Genomic DNA, 17,400 nt, shown 5'->3' on the forward strand with positions numbered 1-17,400 from the left:
GTTCTTTAGTTCTGATTCATGCATCTATTTATAATAGCATTTCTTTATCCCTCTGTTAATTTGTGGTGAATAAATACTTGAATGTGGCCCTCTGAAACATATTTACCTTCCCCTTAGCAACAAAAAAGACAGTGCTGAGAGAGAGTGACCCTGTCCTTGTCAGTCTACCTGCCATAAATAAAAATAAAAAAAATGCGGAGAACTGCTTTATGAGATTGGAGCAAATCAATATTTCTAGACCTTGGTGGTCCTGGGGAGAATTTGTACAATTTGTAAAGGAAGTTGGAACATTGGTGTAATTCATGAGCAATTAATATCACAAAATAATCAAATCAGTGACACATTATTGCAAACATTTGTACAATGACTGATTTGATGTAATCATGATTCATACCAGCTTGAGGCAAATTCATGCTAAATCCTATTGAAGGAGCTTTTTATCGCCATGAAACTGGTTTTAGACATGAATACTGGAAAATTTCCAAAGAAAAACCTGACAGCCTTGAGTATTTTAAAATCCCCATACATAAGCCTGAAGCTCAGAAGTGCTGCTTGTGACTGCATTTTGTTCTTGACTCACCACCACCCACGTTTCAAATATCAGGTGATTAGAGGGTTTCTAGTGCCTTGTTATTTTTTTTAAGTATGTGGCACCCCCGGCTTTTCCAGCTGTCCTACTTTTTTATATGTGCCAGAACAGTCTTCTTATGACCCGACATGAGCGAAACCATTCCGATACATGCATGTTGAATGTGCACTGTGCACTGTAAAAAAAAATCTGTTTAATTTACGGTAAAATACCGGCAGCTGTGGTTGCCAGAACTTCACCGTAAAAATTACAGTGAGTGGATTTTCTATTCTAAATTTCAATGTAAATATCAGCAAAAACTGTAATTTAGTCTGAATAATCCTGTTATTTTTAGGGTAATTGTGTCATTCATTCACACATCATGGTATTTCTCCATAAATTTTGCATGAAAATGTTATATTTTTACAGCAAAACTGTGTGTTTCTTCCACTTTATGGCAGAAAAAAGTAAAAGTTTTGTGCTATTCTTTGATTTGACTTTGATTAATTAAAAGTGTCTAATATGGTGATATACAATTTTTTATTTTACGCCCTATTTCTGATGTATTTGACAGTGTTTTACTGTTATTTCTACAAAAAATTTTAACAGTGTGAGAAGTGAGTGCATTCACACAGATTATACTGGTGAGAGACAGAGGGGGTGATGATGAGGAACAAAGAGAGGATGTAAAGATCATTATTAAGTCGACTAAATTACAGACTAGTGAGCATTTTCACCTGGAACTTTAAGCTGTAATGTTTGTTTCCCACAAAATGATTTTCCATAGGAAAACATATCCATATGATGGCATGATAAGCACCTGTTTATTCCCATTTTTTTCATTCTCTGGTTGTCTCTTTCTGCTCCCATTTGACTAATTAGCACCAAAACTCAGCTCACCCCTGCAACCCGTTTCTATCTCCCGCCAAGCACACTGAAACTTCTGGAAAGTCCAGCCTCAGATTTATGACATATTCATACGGTCGTGGATGTGGGGTTCCTTCTGCACAGCAGCTGCTTCACTGTGATAAGGCCACACATGGAGATTCTGGGGTTTGAGCCTACACGGGAAAGAGAGAGATTCAAAACTGTCCAGTAATGAGGCAGGATGGGGGTGAGGCACCCATCAGATTGTTGCATTTGCATAACATCTTGGCGTGCATGCCTCAAATGACAGAAAACATTTGCTTCTTATCATAAAAGCTCATTTATTTGAATAGACATTTTGTGACGAGCTGGACCACAATCATTATTAAAAGCCAAATGAATATTCAATAATGTCATGCATTGTCACATTGTCATTCAGCAGCATTAGCACACCAGAGCACATTCATCTAAATCAATTTTATTTTTGTCATTCTTGTAGTGGAATTAGATTATTATTGTTTGGTGTGTGAAGCAGGTTTTTTTACTGCTTGGTCAAATGGTTTCGTCTGGTTACCAAGCGATCAAGAAGTCCAAAAATAACTGCTAATAAAACAATACAGACTCCTAAAACGTGACTGTACTCCACTGAGGAATGTTTTGTTTATAGACACACACCACCCACGTACCTCCGTCCCAACAGAGTCAAGAAGTGGGAGCTTTAATCTGTGATGCCGTTAAAAAGCTAAAAGTGACAGTGGAAGTATCAGATGTTTTTTTTTCTGAGGAAATTTTTTCTCCTTTGATGTTTCTCTCTTACTTCACAATGTGCACAGAATCAGTTCACTGTCCAAGTAGAAGCTCAGTGTTGTACTACTGGCTGGTTTTATCGCTTTAGGAGAACATCACTCCTGGTTTTCAATAAATGACCCATAACTCTGATGAATAATGCACATTATATGAATGTATTCATACCATTAATACATTTAACTCTCAGATAATTTTCTATGCACGCCCACAGTGGCTTAACTACATTTTTGGGCTTTTGAGTTTTGTCATTTTATGATATGTTATATAAATGCAAATAAGGCATTTTACTTCCCATTTTCACCAGATTTTAACAGTTACTCATTTTGCATATTATATTTAACATGAAAGACATTTGACTGAGACGTGTCCAGGGTGTATGGGATCGAATGAACCTACAATACCTACAAACTATAATATATTGCACTGATATATTTGAAACTACTGACCAGTAGAACATAGTTATGATTAGCTTCTACTTGGTCAGCTCCAACATTAAAATACAGCTTATATATTAATGCATCATGAATAATAATACAGTAAAATAATATGATTGTGATATGGATCATTCTGCATGTTAAGTATAATTTTGAAATAAAAGTGTATTTTACTGATAAACCTGTACGTTCACTGCAGTTAAGGGTAAAAAACGACAGGTAGTTGGGGTAAATATGTCAGTGATTGATTACTTACATCAAGACAGTTATTTTTTGTAGTTTTCTGATATTGTACATTTAGATATGCAGCTTATAGGCTTTTGCTAGCATTTAGGAAAGCAGCAAATACACAAAATGTAGGAAAATAAACACATAAATGTGTATCTTGCATGTTTTCTTTTCACTATTCTGAAAGAAGAACAGATTTTATGGAAGCATAATAAACGGTGTTTTTAGCTGTAGTCCAATCCAATCCCCCTTTATTTGTTTCGCACATTTAAACAACACAAACGTCTCCAAAGTGCTGTACATAAAATCAACAATAAAACAAACAATTCCATATACCAATCAGCAATAAACAACAAGTGTATAAATCTAAAATGATGCCATAAATAAAACAATACAATCAAACAGATAAACATAGTAAAATAAAATAAAAGACGCAGTTAAAAGTAGTAAAAGAAATAAAAGACACAGAGGACCACAAAACTCACGCAGTGTTAAAAAGCCAAGGAATAAAAATGGGTCTTGAGACGAGACTTAAAACATTCCATTGAATTTAGGAAAGCAGCAAATACACAAAATGTAGGAAAATAAACACATAAATGTGTATCTTGGACGTTTTCTTTTCACTATTTTGAAAGAAGAACAGATTTTATGGAAGCAAAAAAAGCCAAAAGTCTAACATTTAACCCTATAAAGCCTGAACCATTAAATAATTGCCAGAATTTTTTTTTTTTTAAACTTGAGTGTTTATTGAACCTGCTGACAGATAATTAAAAAAAAAAATCCAAAAACAATAGGGATATATGATTCTAATTTGTATCATATTTGATACATCAGGTCTTTTTGTGCAGTTTGTTGCTCACAGTTTGTTTTTCTTGAACTAACAAAAACATATAAAACCCAACATGTTTAACCTTTTAAGGCTTTACTTTCTTTTAACATTTTCCTCAAACATGCAAAATATTTTTTTCCATATAACACAACATCATACATCTGCTTATATGAAGTTTTCACGCAGCAGTGACTGATCCACCAGTGGAACCTGCATATCATTTTTGCTATATCTTGTATTTTTGTGCAATTTGTTGCTCAGTTGTTGTTTTTTTCAACACATGTCAGGTTTTTCAGGAAAAAAATATCACACTGATGATGTATAGGTCTCAAAAACTTGTGTATCAAATATGATACACTTGGCTTTATAGAGTTAATTCATGGATGAATAAACGGTGTTTTTAGCTGTAGTGTCTTTGAATGCAGGACTTTTGTCTGTACTGTATTTGTGCGATCAGTACTTTTACTTCAATAAAAGCTCTGAATGCCTCTCTCACCACGTCCTGCTGCATTATACAGCACACAGCTGTTACTCTCAAGCTTTCAACACTCGACATCAATAAACGGAGCCGGCCTCCTGTCACTCTCTGCTCTGTCTTCACTATATCCATAACTGCACACAACCTGTTGCTTCTTGAGGAAGTCCACACATAAAAGCAACAGCTCGACATGCAAAGCCACTGATTTTACCTCTTTACCTGCAGAACCAACCTGCAATTACATTTCTGTCTGGGTCAGCTGGAAGCGTAATGGGAACCCCCCCCCCCCCCCCCCCCATCCTTTGACCGCTGCACACTCACATTCACACGAGGACATTCAAACAGGACGGAGATTCACATCTGGTCCTGCTTTGTTCCCATATTACAGTGGTGAAGAAGTAGGCATTGAGAGAACTCTCCTCTCCAAACAGGCATCTGAGCGCCGCCGCCGCTCTGTAATCATCAACACAATGACCGTGTGAGTTTACACAAAGTGCCATTCTGGTAAATGTTTACTGTCTGGTGAAACTGCCAGTTTGTTCCTGCGTCTCACACGCTCATTTACATGACAGATGACAATGCTGCTGCAGGCTTCTGCCTTTCAGTTAGTGGAACAAGGTTATTATTATGAATTAGAAAGGAATTGGGTAAATATCTGTTGCATCTTTGAATCCGTTTCCAGATTAATTGACCTGAGAAAGACTGACTTTCAGGGGAACACTTGCCTCTTTCTTTGCATGATTTCTTCTTTTTCAGGATTTCCAGCTACTGCTCTTCCTTCCAGGTTCCTTCTTACCTTAAATGCAGAGAAGCCTGTATGCTAAACTGTTGGCATTAATGACTTGTTTACAGCTTTTTCTGGCTGGTTGGCTTCGTGACATGCCCCTCACAGAGCATATTCTCTCTATTTCATGCGATTTCACAGAGGTGATGAGTCTAATAAGGAACAAGTCTGCCACACTCCATCAGACATCAGACAAAGCACTCAGCCCTCCAGCCTGCAGGCTCTGTCAATTTGCAGCACTTGTTGTCAGCTTTAGTGGTTTGTTAGAGGTGAACATTTGTTCCAGTACTTTTACAGTTATTTGCTGTTAATGTGAACTGTAATATGGACCAAAGACAATGAAGAGAAGACTTTCTATAAACCAGTGAAATACTTCGGAGCATATGTTCAAGACTTCCTTGTTAATTGTCTTTCTATTTTTACATAAACCTTTCGGAGTGTGAGCACAGATAAGAATAGAAGGCCCACAGAGAAGAACAAATTAAGCTGTTTATATTCCTGAGACCAAATATACCTGAGGGAAAAGAAGAAACTCACTCATTACACAAAGCTAAAACTGAAAAACACTATCAGGATATCCTGCTGATTATTTTCTGTCTCACAGCATAACAAAAATATCTCAGCAACATGAGAAAAAGAAAAGAAAAAAAAACTCCATTCCTCTGAATTTCAATCAGGCAGATCAATCATTCAAATGCACTCATGATTTCCATCTAAATGATGAGGGGAGGAAATGGAGGTATTATTTTTTAATAGGCTACTGCTCTCTGGTGGTGAAGAGCAGCAGCAGCAGCAGGATTCAGAGTGAAGAGCTAAAGGTTATCAGACTTTGACATTAGTAAAGTTGCTCTGACAGCTAAATGAGAAACATTGGGACACTGAAAACTTCCTTTGCTAATGCTAGTGTTTGTCTTACAATGATTTACTTCCACTAAACACCACACAGCTTTCTGGCTCCAGGCTGAGAGGATAACACATTAGTCAGAGGGTAATATTTGCATGGAAGATATATTTTTTGAAAGATATACTGTTGAAGGACTTCGGATTAAAGAAAAAATATGTTAATAAAAGAGATTTTCACCTTGACACTCCATGCATCTATATGCTCTCTGTTTTGTCCACCTTGTAGAGAAAAAAGCCCACGTATAAACGGTGTGAAAGCAGTTCTGTTAATGAGAAGCTTGACAGAAAAGAAAAAGAGAGTCTGAGTGTCTAATCAAGTTTAAACGCTCACAGCTGAACTCAGTCAGGACGCAGAGAGCAGCTGCTTTGAAGGTTAATAACCTTCTATGACACCCTTTCCCTTTACTAACTCTGTTCTCTTCTCTCCTCCAAACAACTGTTCCCTGTCCACTAACCCCTGCTACACACACACACACACACACACACACACACACACACACACACACACACACACACACACACTGGTTTTCATAGATCATGGGGACTCCAGTTTTAATCATCACTTGTGGGGACCACCCTTTCTAGAGGTTGTAGAGAGCTGAAAAAAATTGAGTAAACTTGCCATAGCTCAGTTAGCCTATACACGCCCTCAAACCTCTGAAATGATGAAGTGATGTTTTAATCAGGCTTTATGGGGACATGTTTGAAGCATGTGTATGCATGTGTGAGGAGTGTGAGCGCTTACACGCATGTGTGTGTGTGTGTGTGTGTATCTGTAACTGTAATCACATCAAAGATCAAAGGCAATCAGATCAAAGCAATCAACAGAATTAACTGACACCTGTTAATGAAAGAGTGACAGCAGCCAGAGGTGGACAGACTGGAATTTCTGGCCTCGAACAGAAAGCATTTTTGGCAAAACCATAATACCTATCATTGATCCGACTTCACTTTGAGCGTCCTGAGTTCTTCGAGAACGTCTACATATGTTTTTTTTTTAAGAAAAATGAAAAAATGGCTTTGTTAGAGCGATCTAAAAAAACTGTTCGATTTCCCTTATTCCAAAATCTTCCTGCGTTTTTAATATGGGAGCCAATGAGGCTGTTGGTGGTGTTGGTGGATCATCTGTGCGTCCTACGATCAAAAATTAAAACTCTGACAGCTTTACCAGAGGATTGTGAGGGAGAAGACTAATTTTCCTACGTTTCTATGTATAAATTATTTCTGTAGAGTGGAATTTGCGGCCTGGAGCACAGTTTTCAAATTTATTTTTTGACAGTTTTTTCTCTCCCTCTACACTCTGGTGATGACGTCACACACTGTGACACGAACATTCCGTGCAATACACACCCATTATAATCTCAGAATTTCTCCAAAAATGATCATGGTCATTGAACATGGATTGATAAAAAACGATATGACCTATCGAAACGTGGATTAATACACCGATACACAAGACTTGTGTCTACTGTTTAAAGTTTAAATGGAGTCTCTAGGTGAAATTATGCCGGAGAAGTAGACGTTTAAATATCTCCAATTATTGTTCTTTTTCATTAATTTTTTTGTCGGCTGTCCCATTCATTTCAATGCAAAATTTTGAGCAGTTTTTTTTGTAGCAGCAAATTTGTATTCTGTAGAGAAAAGTAATAGCACACCGATCCCGATCAAAACGCACTGGTCCCTACAGCTATTGCTGTATGGGACCAGTGCTCGGTGCGATTGCCCCGAGGCCCTAATAAACAGTGAATGAGATCAGCCTTTTAAATTTGATGTTGACAGCTCAGATCTTTCAAGATTTAACTTTAACAACAAGACACACAACGGTCAGAACTGTTTAACTTCCAGAAGACGTCCTACCACTAACCTCACTGCTCTGGACTTCCCACAAAGGCTCTAACCAAGTGAAGAACTAAAGTTTTTAGCCATTTAATATTGCACGAGGGGCTCACAGGAGACAGATTTAAAAAGTAATGGTGAAAATTGAAGCAGCAGACGGCCGAGAAATTCTGATTTTTCAGTCTCAAATAAACTCTTTCATTAGACTCTCTCTGCCTCCTAAAACCCCATTTCTTTCCAACCCACAACTCCGATGTGTGATGCTGTTAAATATTTAACCCCGAACCCTGAGCTGAGATAAGACCTGATGACACCATCAGGTTTTATCTCAGACTTTAGAGAGCTCCTCCAGAACAGTAGAAGAGATAAAACAACTTTTCACAGAGGTTGAATGAAACTCTTTGCAAGTAAACTGCATGAACGATGTGTAAAATCGTCTCGGTGCCGATTCAGTCATATTTATTGGTGAATGGTAGATAATTCACAAGGTTTTAACAGAATCATTTATAACATTTGTTTAAGTTAATTTTCTAGACAGACACCATGGTCCCCACTGGAGAGATACATATTCAGTTCTTGGAGAAGTGTCCTGTTAATGCTGCTGTTTGAGGCTACGCCAGTCCCAAAATTCTTACAGTCGGTTACAAAGGTCAGAATTTATATTTGGATCTGAATTCCTGACTCTTGGGAGACTAAAACTGTGTCATCTCACTCAGGCCTTATAATCATATACGCAAACATTATAAAGTTGTATCTATCTGTTTTTAGTACACTGTAACGAGCCCATGGCTACACTGATAGATAGATAGATTAGATAGATAGATAGATAGATAGATAGATAGATAGATAGATAGATAGATAGATAGGTAGATAGATAGGTAGATAGATAGATAGATAGATAGATAGATAGATAGATAGATAGATAGATAGATTAGATAGATAGATAGATAGATAGATGGATAGATAGATAGATAGATAGATAGATAGATAGATAGATAGATAGATAGATAGATAGATAGATAGATAGATAGATAGATAGATAGATATGGCAACAATGCTATAGTGACTAGACGGTATATAATAATAATAATAATAATAATAATAATACAGTATATAATATATATAATATAATATGTAATAATAGATAACAATATAAAAATAAAATGAAAAATATAAATAAAGTAATAATAAGTAAAATAATATGATATATAATAATAATAGTAATAATAATAATAATAATAATAATAATAATAATAATAATAAATAAATAAATAAGGCCGGTATAATAATAATAATATAATTTTAGTTAGTTTTGTAACCACACAATACACTTTCAGTTAATTATCATTATCATGTAACCTTTAACCCTTAAAACAAAGTCTGAAATCTCAAAAAAGCCTTTAAAGAAGTGAGGACCGGCCGAAATGTCCTCACTTTGCAAAAATGTCCTCACTCTGTTGGTTAAAAAACGTGTTCTGGTCCTCACTAAGTAGGAAGAACAAGAACACACACACACACACACACACACACACACACACACACACACACACACACACAGCATGCTATCACTGAGACAAAATGAGCTGCTATCAGAAAAGTAGACTAGCTCAGACTCAGTTTTGACCGAGCTTCATGGATATAGCAAGAAAACAAGCTAAACTCAGCCTCTGGCTGTTGTGTCCTTAGAATACACTCTCCAAGTGGTTTATTAATACTCCCACAAGCCCTTTAAACACATTGGTACAGAAAGTTGGTGCAGGGAGAGAAAAGATAGAGAGAGCGAGGGGATTATAAAAGATTAGCTGGAGGAGTGCCTCAACAGATTTAAGAGACCACTTACCTCAAAGGAGAAAAACAGTTTAGTGAGGCCACTTTCAGATGCTTTTAAAAGTTTCTCTTTTGGAGTTAAAAACGAGTACACACACAATAAATCCCTTTATTTGATTGTAAACTCATCCATTGTGGAGGATTGTATGCCTCCAACATGAATAATACATTAGAAAGTTGGTTAATATTAGCAAAACCTATAGACCTGTTAGTGTCACACAACATTAATCCACAAGTTCAGTTACATTGGCCTTTATTATAGTGCACAGCTGAAACAGCAGGCCATCAGAGTGTGATAATATGACGTCCAATATCTGTTATAAATAAATAAATATATATTGATCGTGTGGAAAGGCTTGTGCTTTTGCATCCAGGGTTACAGTGGCGGCCTCCATGGTTGAAAAAGCGCGCTAAAGTGCCTCTAGAGTGGTGAAAACGAGAGGAAGTGCCTTATTGGCTGCCCTTTACACGTGCAAAAAATGATTTGGTGCTATTTAGGGTGCCCCTTCATATAATAAATTATAATGATGTGCCCTCTAGTGCAAGAAAAATTGATAACGTGCCTTAATGAGAGCCCTTCTAGTGGCCTTTTTCCTATTTGGTGCCTCCGTGGTTGAAAAAGCGCGCAAAAGTGCCTCTAGAGTGGTGAAAATGAGAGAAAGTGCCTTATTGGCTGCTCTTTACACATGAAAAAACGTATTGATTGCCCTCTAGGGTGCCCCTTTATACAATAAATGATGATGATGTGCCCTCTAGAGATTCTATAATACAGTATCACCCAACTGTGAATAATGTTATGTGAGATATTTGCTCTCATTTAGCTCTCAAAGTGCACAAAATAGATGCATTTTACTTAAAAATTTTGCACCCTTGAAATAAATAAAGTAGGCCGATTCCTGACTTGTACCCATAAATGCTCCTCACTTTCACTTTTTGGACAATTCCGTCTAAACTATAATCCTCGAGGCGTGAATAGACCATCAGACAGCCAGCGATGATCAGGAAGAAGGAGGCAGTGAGAGGCAGTGAGAGGTTTATTCTATTAACTCAACAAAAAGTAGATGAGTCACCTTTTGAATGTGAATTAAATGGATCATTTTGTATCTGCGGAGCGTGTGTGGGCCTTTTTTTCTCTATTAGATGTGTTAAAAACCTTAAAGATATTTAGGTAACATGGTCAATGACGCACATGTGTATAATGCATTATAAAAATACTTAATAATATGCTTCTTGCACTGTATAATTGTAGTTTTAAGCACTAATAAATATTTTTTTTTAAATAAAAAAATCTTAATTTCTTTATTTATCCCCGAGGGGAAATTCAGTTAATTAAAAAAAAAAGTATGATCCTTAAAAACAAATATGATAACACATTTTAAAGTATTAAAATGAAATAAATTTGAAATATAAAGACTTATCATTATTATTATTAGTTATATAGTATCATAACATTTCATACTTCATTGCAGGTCACTCACTGACTTTTGCAAGGATCAGTGTATTATTAAATCACTTTTTATTAAAGTGAAATAACCCTGATAAATGTTTCATTTTATTCTTTACATAAAAGTCAAATATACAGCTACAGGTAAGGAGAACTGCTTTATGTATTACCTATAATTTCAGCCAATTTCGTGTTTGAAATTACTTTTTCGGGGGAAACAGATAATGAAATAGTCAGTTTCTATTATGAACCATTAAATTACTAAAAAATTATTTTACATTATAAGTGCTATTTTTGCATGAATTTATTTTTTAAAATCTTTACTTAAAGAAAAAGTGACCGCTTATAGTGACTGTATATGTGTATTATTATGTATTATTAGGAATTGCAAGTTAAAAATCACAGTAAAAAGTTTAATTTATGTCCAAGTATAGATTGTAATTTAATTAAAAATCACAGGAAACTGGAAACTGAAACAGCATCTGTATAAAAAATGTTTACCAGTGAGGAAGATAAAACCTGGGTTTGGGTGTATTTTATTATTATTAATATTATTATATTTCTAAAATGCTGCTTTAAAACCACATTATCTATCTCACTTTAACTTGAAGGCTCAAATGTTCCATACAGACGAATCCTCTTCTTTCTCCCTTATTGCTAAATTACAGAAAAATTTTTGCATGTCTAAATAAGCCGGCTGCCTAAATATCTATACTTGATCAAGATGAGTTAGTTGATTTTGTTCAGGGAAAGAGATATTAGAATATGAATCGTGTGTGTTCCTCCATGGGGTTTCCCTCCAGCTGCCATACTAATTTCAAGACAGAAGGGGGCAGAATTAGGTCATTCATATAATTAAATAATCCTGATGCGGCGCCTCAAATGGCTTTTGTAAATTCATCAATTTCCCCGAGGTGTGATTCCACCTGGCTGCTGACCGAGCTGCTGACTGAGGTTCCAGCTCATTTGGGACCCTGCATCTATACATGTGCTGCATGTGTGAGTGACAGATGAGTGGAAATGAAGTGAAAATGATGTGGATGGGCTCTTTCTTTCCATTCCCTGGTTCCCTATTTCTTTATCTGGCTCACTGACCTGTGGCCACAGCGCTGGTTTTATCTGGAGGACCAGCAGATCTCATTTCAGATCGTCTGCCTTTAATGGGAGGACGAGGAACATGTTCAACATGTTCAACATGTCATTTATAAAGCAGTGGGTGTTGATGGGAAACCCATTTTATAGCAAAGGGGTGTTGATTCCTCTCTCTCTCTCTCTCAATTCAATTCAATTCAATTGGCTTTATTGGCATGACGTAACAATGTATATATTGCCAAAGCAAGCATCAGAAAAAGAGATAACAGGATAATGAAAGCAATATTTACAATAAATTATTATAATTCTATTATTCGTTTTAAAAGAAAAGAAAAACTAATAACAATAAAAGAAAGCAATATTGTTTTTATTATGTTATATTATCATTGAACAATATTTACAATCAATATATAATTCATACAATCTAACTGTCGCAGCAAAAAAAAGAAGAAAAAATAAAATAAATAAAACATAAAAATAATCTCTCTCTCTCTCTCTCTCTCTCTCTCTCACACACACACACACACACACACACACACACACAGACATTCTTGTACTTCTATCTTTGTGAGGACCCTCATTGGAACAGTGAATTCCCTTGCAAGGTTGTAATAGTTTTGGTTTTTCATTAGTTTTATTTTTAAATTTGTTGTTCATTTTTGTTTTCAAATTCTGTTAGTTTTAATGAGTTTTATTTCAATTTATTGTTTTGAAATGCTTTAGTTTTTTAGTTTAGTTTTTATTAGTTTTAGTTTAGAGGTCACAGTAAATTTAGCCTTTATTTCCTTTGTCTGATCCATCTTCATTATTTATGAAAAAAGTTGACAAAGAGGAAAACGAAGGACATTTTCACTATATTTTTAGTTAGTTTTGTAACCACACAATACAGTTTCAGTTAATTATCATTATCATTATCATGTAACCTTTAACCCTTAAAACAAAGTCTGAAATCTCAAAAAAAAAAAAAAAACACTTTGCCGAAATGTCCTCACTTTGCAAAAATGTCCTCACTCTGTTGGTTAAAAATGTGTTCCGGTCCCCACAATGTAGGAAGTACAAGAACACACACACACACACACACACACACACACACACACACACACACACACACACACACACACACAGCCACAGTGATCAGTCAATAGTTCTCTCTTCCTGTCAGCATCCTGTTTCCTTCTTCTCTGCATGTATTCAGACTGAGAATCTAAAAACAATGCTGGAAATTCAGACTCGCATCATGAGCTGTGTATAGAGCAAATTAGACAAATCAATCAATCAATCTTTGCAATTTCAATAAAGCAACAAATTGAGCAAGTGCTTGTCCAGGTGGCGCTGTGGTTTCACTCTGCTGCAACAGAAGAATTAAATGGTTCCTGAGCAGCTGCCGTCTGTTCTTTCTGTTCTTCTTTTTATGTGTTTGTATTTGGGTTCAAACAGGTGCAAGTGGCTGAGCTGAGGACACATCTGAGGACACATCTGAGGACACATCTGAGGACACATCTGAGGACACATCCTACCACCCACGCTGCTGCACTTTGATGAGTGACGAGTCTGATTCGAGCCATTTAAGCCATTGCGGAAGTGTCTGAAGCCTGCATTCTGTCCAGTGACCAGCAGAGGGCGACCCTACTGGTTGCAAAAAGAACTAGAGAGAAGAATTTGTATGTAATGCTGCGTTCAATTGCACTCGGAACTCGGAAAGATCCGAGTTGGAAATTCCGACTTCCGAGGTAAATCCGTTTCATTGCTGTGTTTTAGTCTTCAACTCTGAACCCTTTCACAGTGTTTTCTCATTTAATGAACGTTAACTTGAATATTTTGTTTGCATAAAAATGTCTTGTTCAGTGTTTTGCATTGAACTAAAAGACCCTAGTAGAAGTTAGCTGTTCATTTAGAACAGCTATTCTCAACCTTGGGGTCGGGACCCCAATTGGGTTCGCAAGATGATTTCTGGGGGTTGCCAAATCATTTTGGAAGTCAGCTCTGTCTCCACTGTGTTAATGTGTTTTAGTCTTTTTGGTCACTTAATGTCTTTTTTTGGTCATTTTGTGTCTTTTTTTGGTAATTTTGTTTCTTTTTTTGGTCATTTTGTGTCTTTTTTTGGTAATTTTGTTTCTTTTTTTGGTCATTTTGTGTCTTTTTTTGGTCATTTTGTTTCTTTTTTTGGTCAATTTGTGTCTTTTTAGGTCGTTTTATTTCTTTTTTTTGGTCATGTTGTGTCTTTTTTGATCATTTTGTGTATTTTTTTGATCATTTTGTGGTCAATTTGTGTCTTTTTTGGTCATTTTGTTTCTTTTTTTGGGTGATCTGAACTGTGCGTGTGAGATTGTGTTCAGTGAGCGGGGGTCGCGGACAACATGCATGTTAAATTGGGGGTTGCGACTCAAAAAGGTTGAGAACTACTGATTTAGAAGAATGACTGCCCCTTGCTAATCAAGCTGGCACTCAGGTTAGCTGATGATGTAACATCATTATGGTTCTGTGCATGCACATGTTGCAAAAAAACAAGATGCATACCATCAATGGTCTGATTATGTACAGTAAACTAATACAGATTGATTTAGCAGCAGCCCACACTCAAACCCACAGCTACACACACATTCCCTCTTCTTTGCCTTGCCTCATCTCAACTCAAAGACTCCCACGGTTTTAGAAGAAACTCTGTGGTGATGTGACATCCGCCTGCAGGATCTGTTGCACAGCGGCGTTCATAGACAGCGTGTGACTAAAAGACACTCGAAGACGTTAGCTGTTCATTTAGAACAGCTATTCTCAACCTTGGGGTCGGGACCCCAATTGGGGTCGCGAGATGATTTCTGGGGGTCGCCAAATCATTTTGGAAGTCAGCGTGTGTTAATGTGTTTTCGTCTTTTTGGTCATTTAATGTCTTTTTTTGGTAATTTTGTGTCTTTTTTTTGGTAATTTTGTGTCTTTTTAGGTCATTTTGTGTCTTTTTTTGGTCATTTTGTTTCTTTTTTTGGTCATTTTGTGTCTTTCAAGGTCATTTTGTGTCTTTTTTTGATCATTTTGTAGTCAATTTGTGTCTTTTTTTGGTCATTTTGTTTCGTTTTTTTGTCATTTTGTGTCTTTTTTGGTCATTTTGTGTCTTTTTTTGGTCATTTTGTGTCTTTTTAGGTCATTTTGTGTCTTTTTTTGATCATTTTGTTTCTTTTTTTGGTCATTTTGTGTCTTTTAAGGTCATTTTGTGTCTTTTTTGATCACTTTGTAGTCAATTTGTGTCTTTTTTGGTAATTTTGTTTCTTTTTTTGGTAATTTTGTGTCTTTTTTTGGTCATTTTGTTTCTTTTTTTGGCCATTTTGTGTCTTTTTTTGATCATTTTGTGGTCAATTTGTGTCTTTTTTGGTCATTTTGTTTCCTTTTTTTGGTCATTTTGTTTCTTTTTTTGGTCATTTTGTGTCTTTTAAGGTAATTTTGTGTCTTTTTTGATCATTTTGTAGTCAATTTGTGTCTTTTTTGGTCATTTTGTTTCTTTTTTTGGTCATTTTGTGTCTTTTTAGGTCATTTTGTGTCTTTTTTTGATCATTTTGTTTCTTTTTTTGGTCATTTTGTGTCTTTTAAGGTCATTTTGTGTCTTTTTTGATCACTTTGTAGTCAATTTGTGTCTTTTTTGGTAATTTTGTTTCTTTTTTTGGTCATTTTGTGTCTTTTTTTGGTCATTTTGTTTCTTTTTTTGGCCATTTTGTGTCTTTTTTTGATCATTTTGTGGTCAATTTGTGTCTTTTTTGGTCATTTTGTTTCTTTTTTGGGTGATCTGAACTGTGCGTGTGAGATTCTGTTCAGTGAGCGGGGGTCACGGACAACATTATATAAATTGTAGCAGAGGACAGTCCTGTTAAACCCAACTGACAGTCTACTTTCACATCTCCTTTATCATTTAATATGTTGAACAAACCCACAGCTACACACACATTCCCTCTTCTTTGCATTGCCTCATCTCAACTCAAAGACTCCCACGGTTTTTGCAGAAACTCTGTGGTGATGTGACATCCGCCTGCAGGATCTGTTGCACAGCGGCGTTCATAGACAGCGTGTGAGCATTTGTTTGTCTGCAGGCTGCATGAAAACATGTTTCCTGGGAGCCATGATGGACTCGCTGACGCCTTGAATGCAGCTGCTGCTGCTGCTGATGCGGTTGTTGGATCGAAAATAAATTCTTGTCTTGTGTGAGTCCCAGTCAGAGACACAGTGAGCAGTTCATCCTGAGCTTGGCCCAGGACAGACTGCTCCAAATGTGATTATACAGCATCTTTCTACCTCGTTGCTCATTTGGATTGAAACTGCAGCTTGCATTATGTTTAAGTGTGAAATTTTAATTTCATGCCTAAAAGAGCGCGTAATCAGAGGATGTGATGAAAGGAGCTGATTTCTAATGAATACACGTTATCTTTTTATTCACAATGTCATATTTATGCTAGCCTGAAAACGAACAGCCAGCACTTGATTAAAAAAGGGAAAACACAAATATTTGTTAAGATTTAAATGGCAATTTTAATGATGCTTGTTAAAATAACTGAAAATAACAGATATAAATAAGGGTTGAATGTGGAAATGTTTCTCTAAGATCAAGTTTTATTTTACTGATATCTCACCAAGTAGGTTCTTTAGAACGTTTGTTCTCCAATTATCATAAATATCTCTCATTTATATTGAATGTACACGTTATCTTTTTATTCAGAATGTCATATTTATGCTAGCCTGAAAACAAACAGCCAGCACTTGATTAAAAAAGGGAAAACACAAATATTTGTTAAGATTTAAATGGCAATTTTAATGATGCTTGTAAAAAATAAATAAATAAATAACTGCAGGCAGTTTTAGGTAAAAAGTGCAACAGATAACATCTGCTGCATCAGGGCTCACTGTGGTCTTTTTCTCATTTCAGAAGGAAATTTGTGGTGAATGTACCCAGCAGCAACTTTGATTAAATTAATGAGAAAATCCATTTGTGATGACACTCCAGCACCCCCCCATCTGAGTCTGCATCCTAATGGATGGGAACACACAACCATGTGCATTACAGCATGCACACACAATTATTCTCTCCAGCACTATTTTTCTTTCCCAAATATGCATTTCTTTTTGTTTTCCTTTCTGCAGAAAGAGAACGAAACAAATGACTCAGACCTTCTCTGGTAATTGTGATGAATGTGAAAGGGATAATAAACTGTTCTCCCTCATTAATCAGTCAGAGAAACAATAAAGCACATTTCAGAATAAACTCCTTCTCTACTCATTAGTCATGCTTTTGTTTGGGGTCAGAATCATCTGGAGACTTGATATGA

The sequence above is a fragment of the Centropristis striata genome, chromosome 15 (assembly GCF_030273125.1).
Source record: "Centropristis striata isolate RG_2023a ecotype Rhode Island chromosome 15, C.striata_1.0, whole genome shotgun sequence".
In the NCBI taxonomy this organism is placed as follows: Eukaryota; Metazoa; Chordata; class Actinopteri; order Perciformes; family Serranidae; genus Centropristis; species Centropristis striata.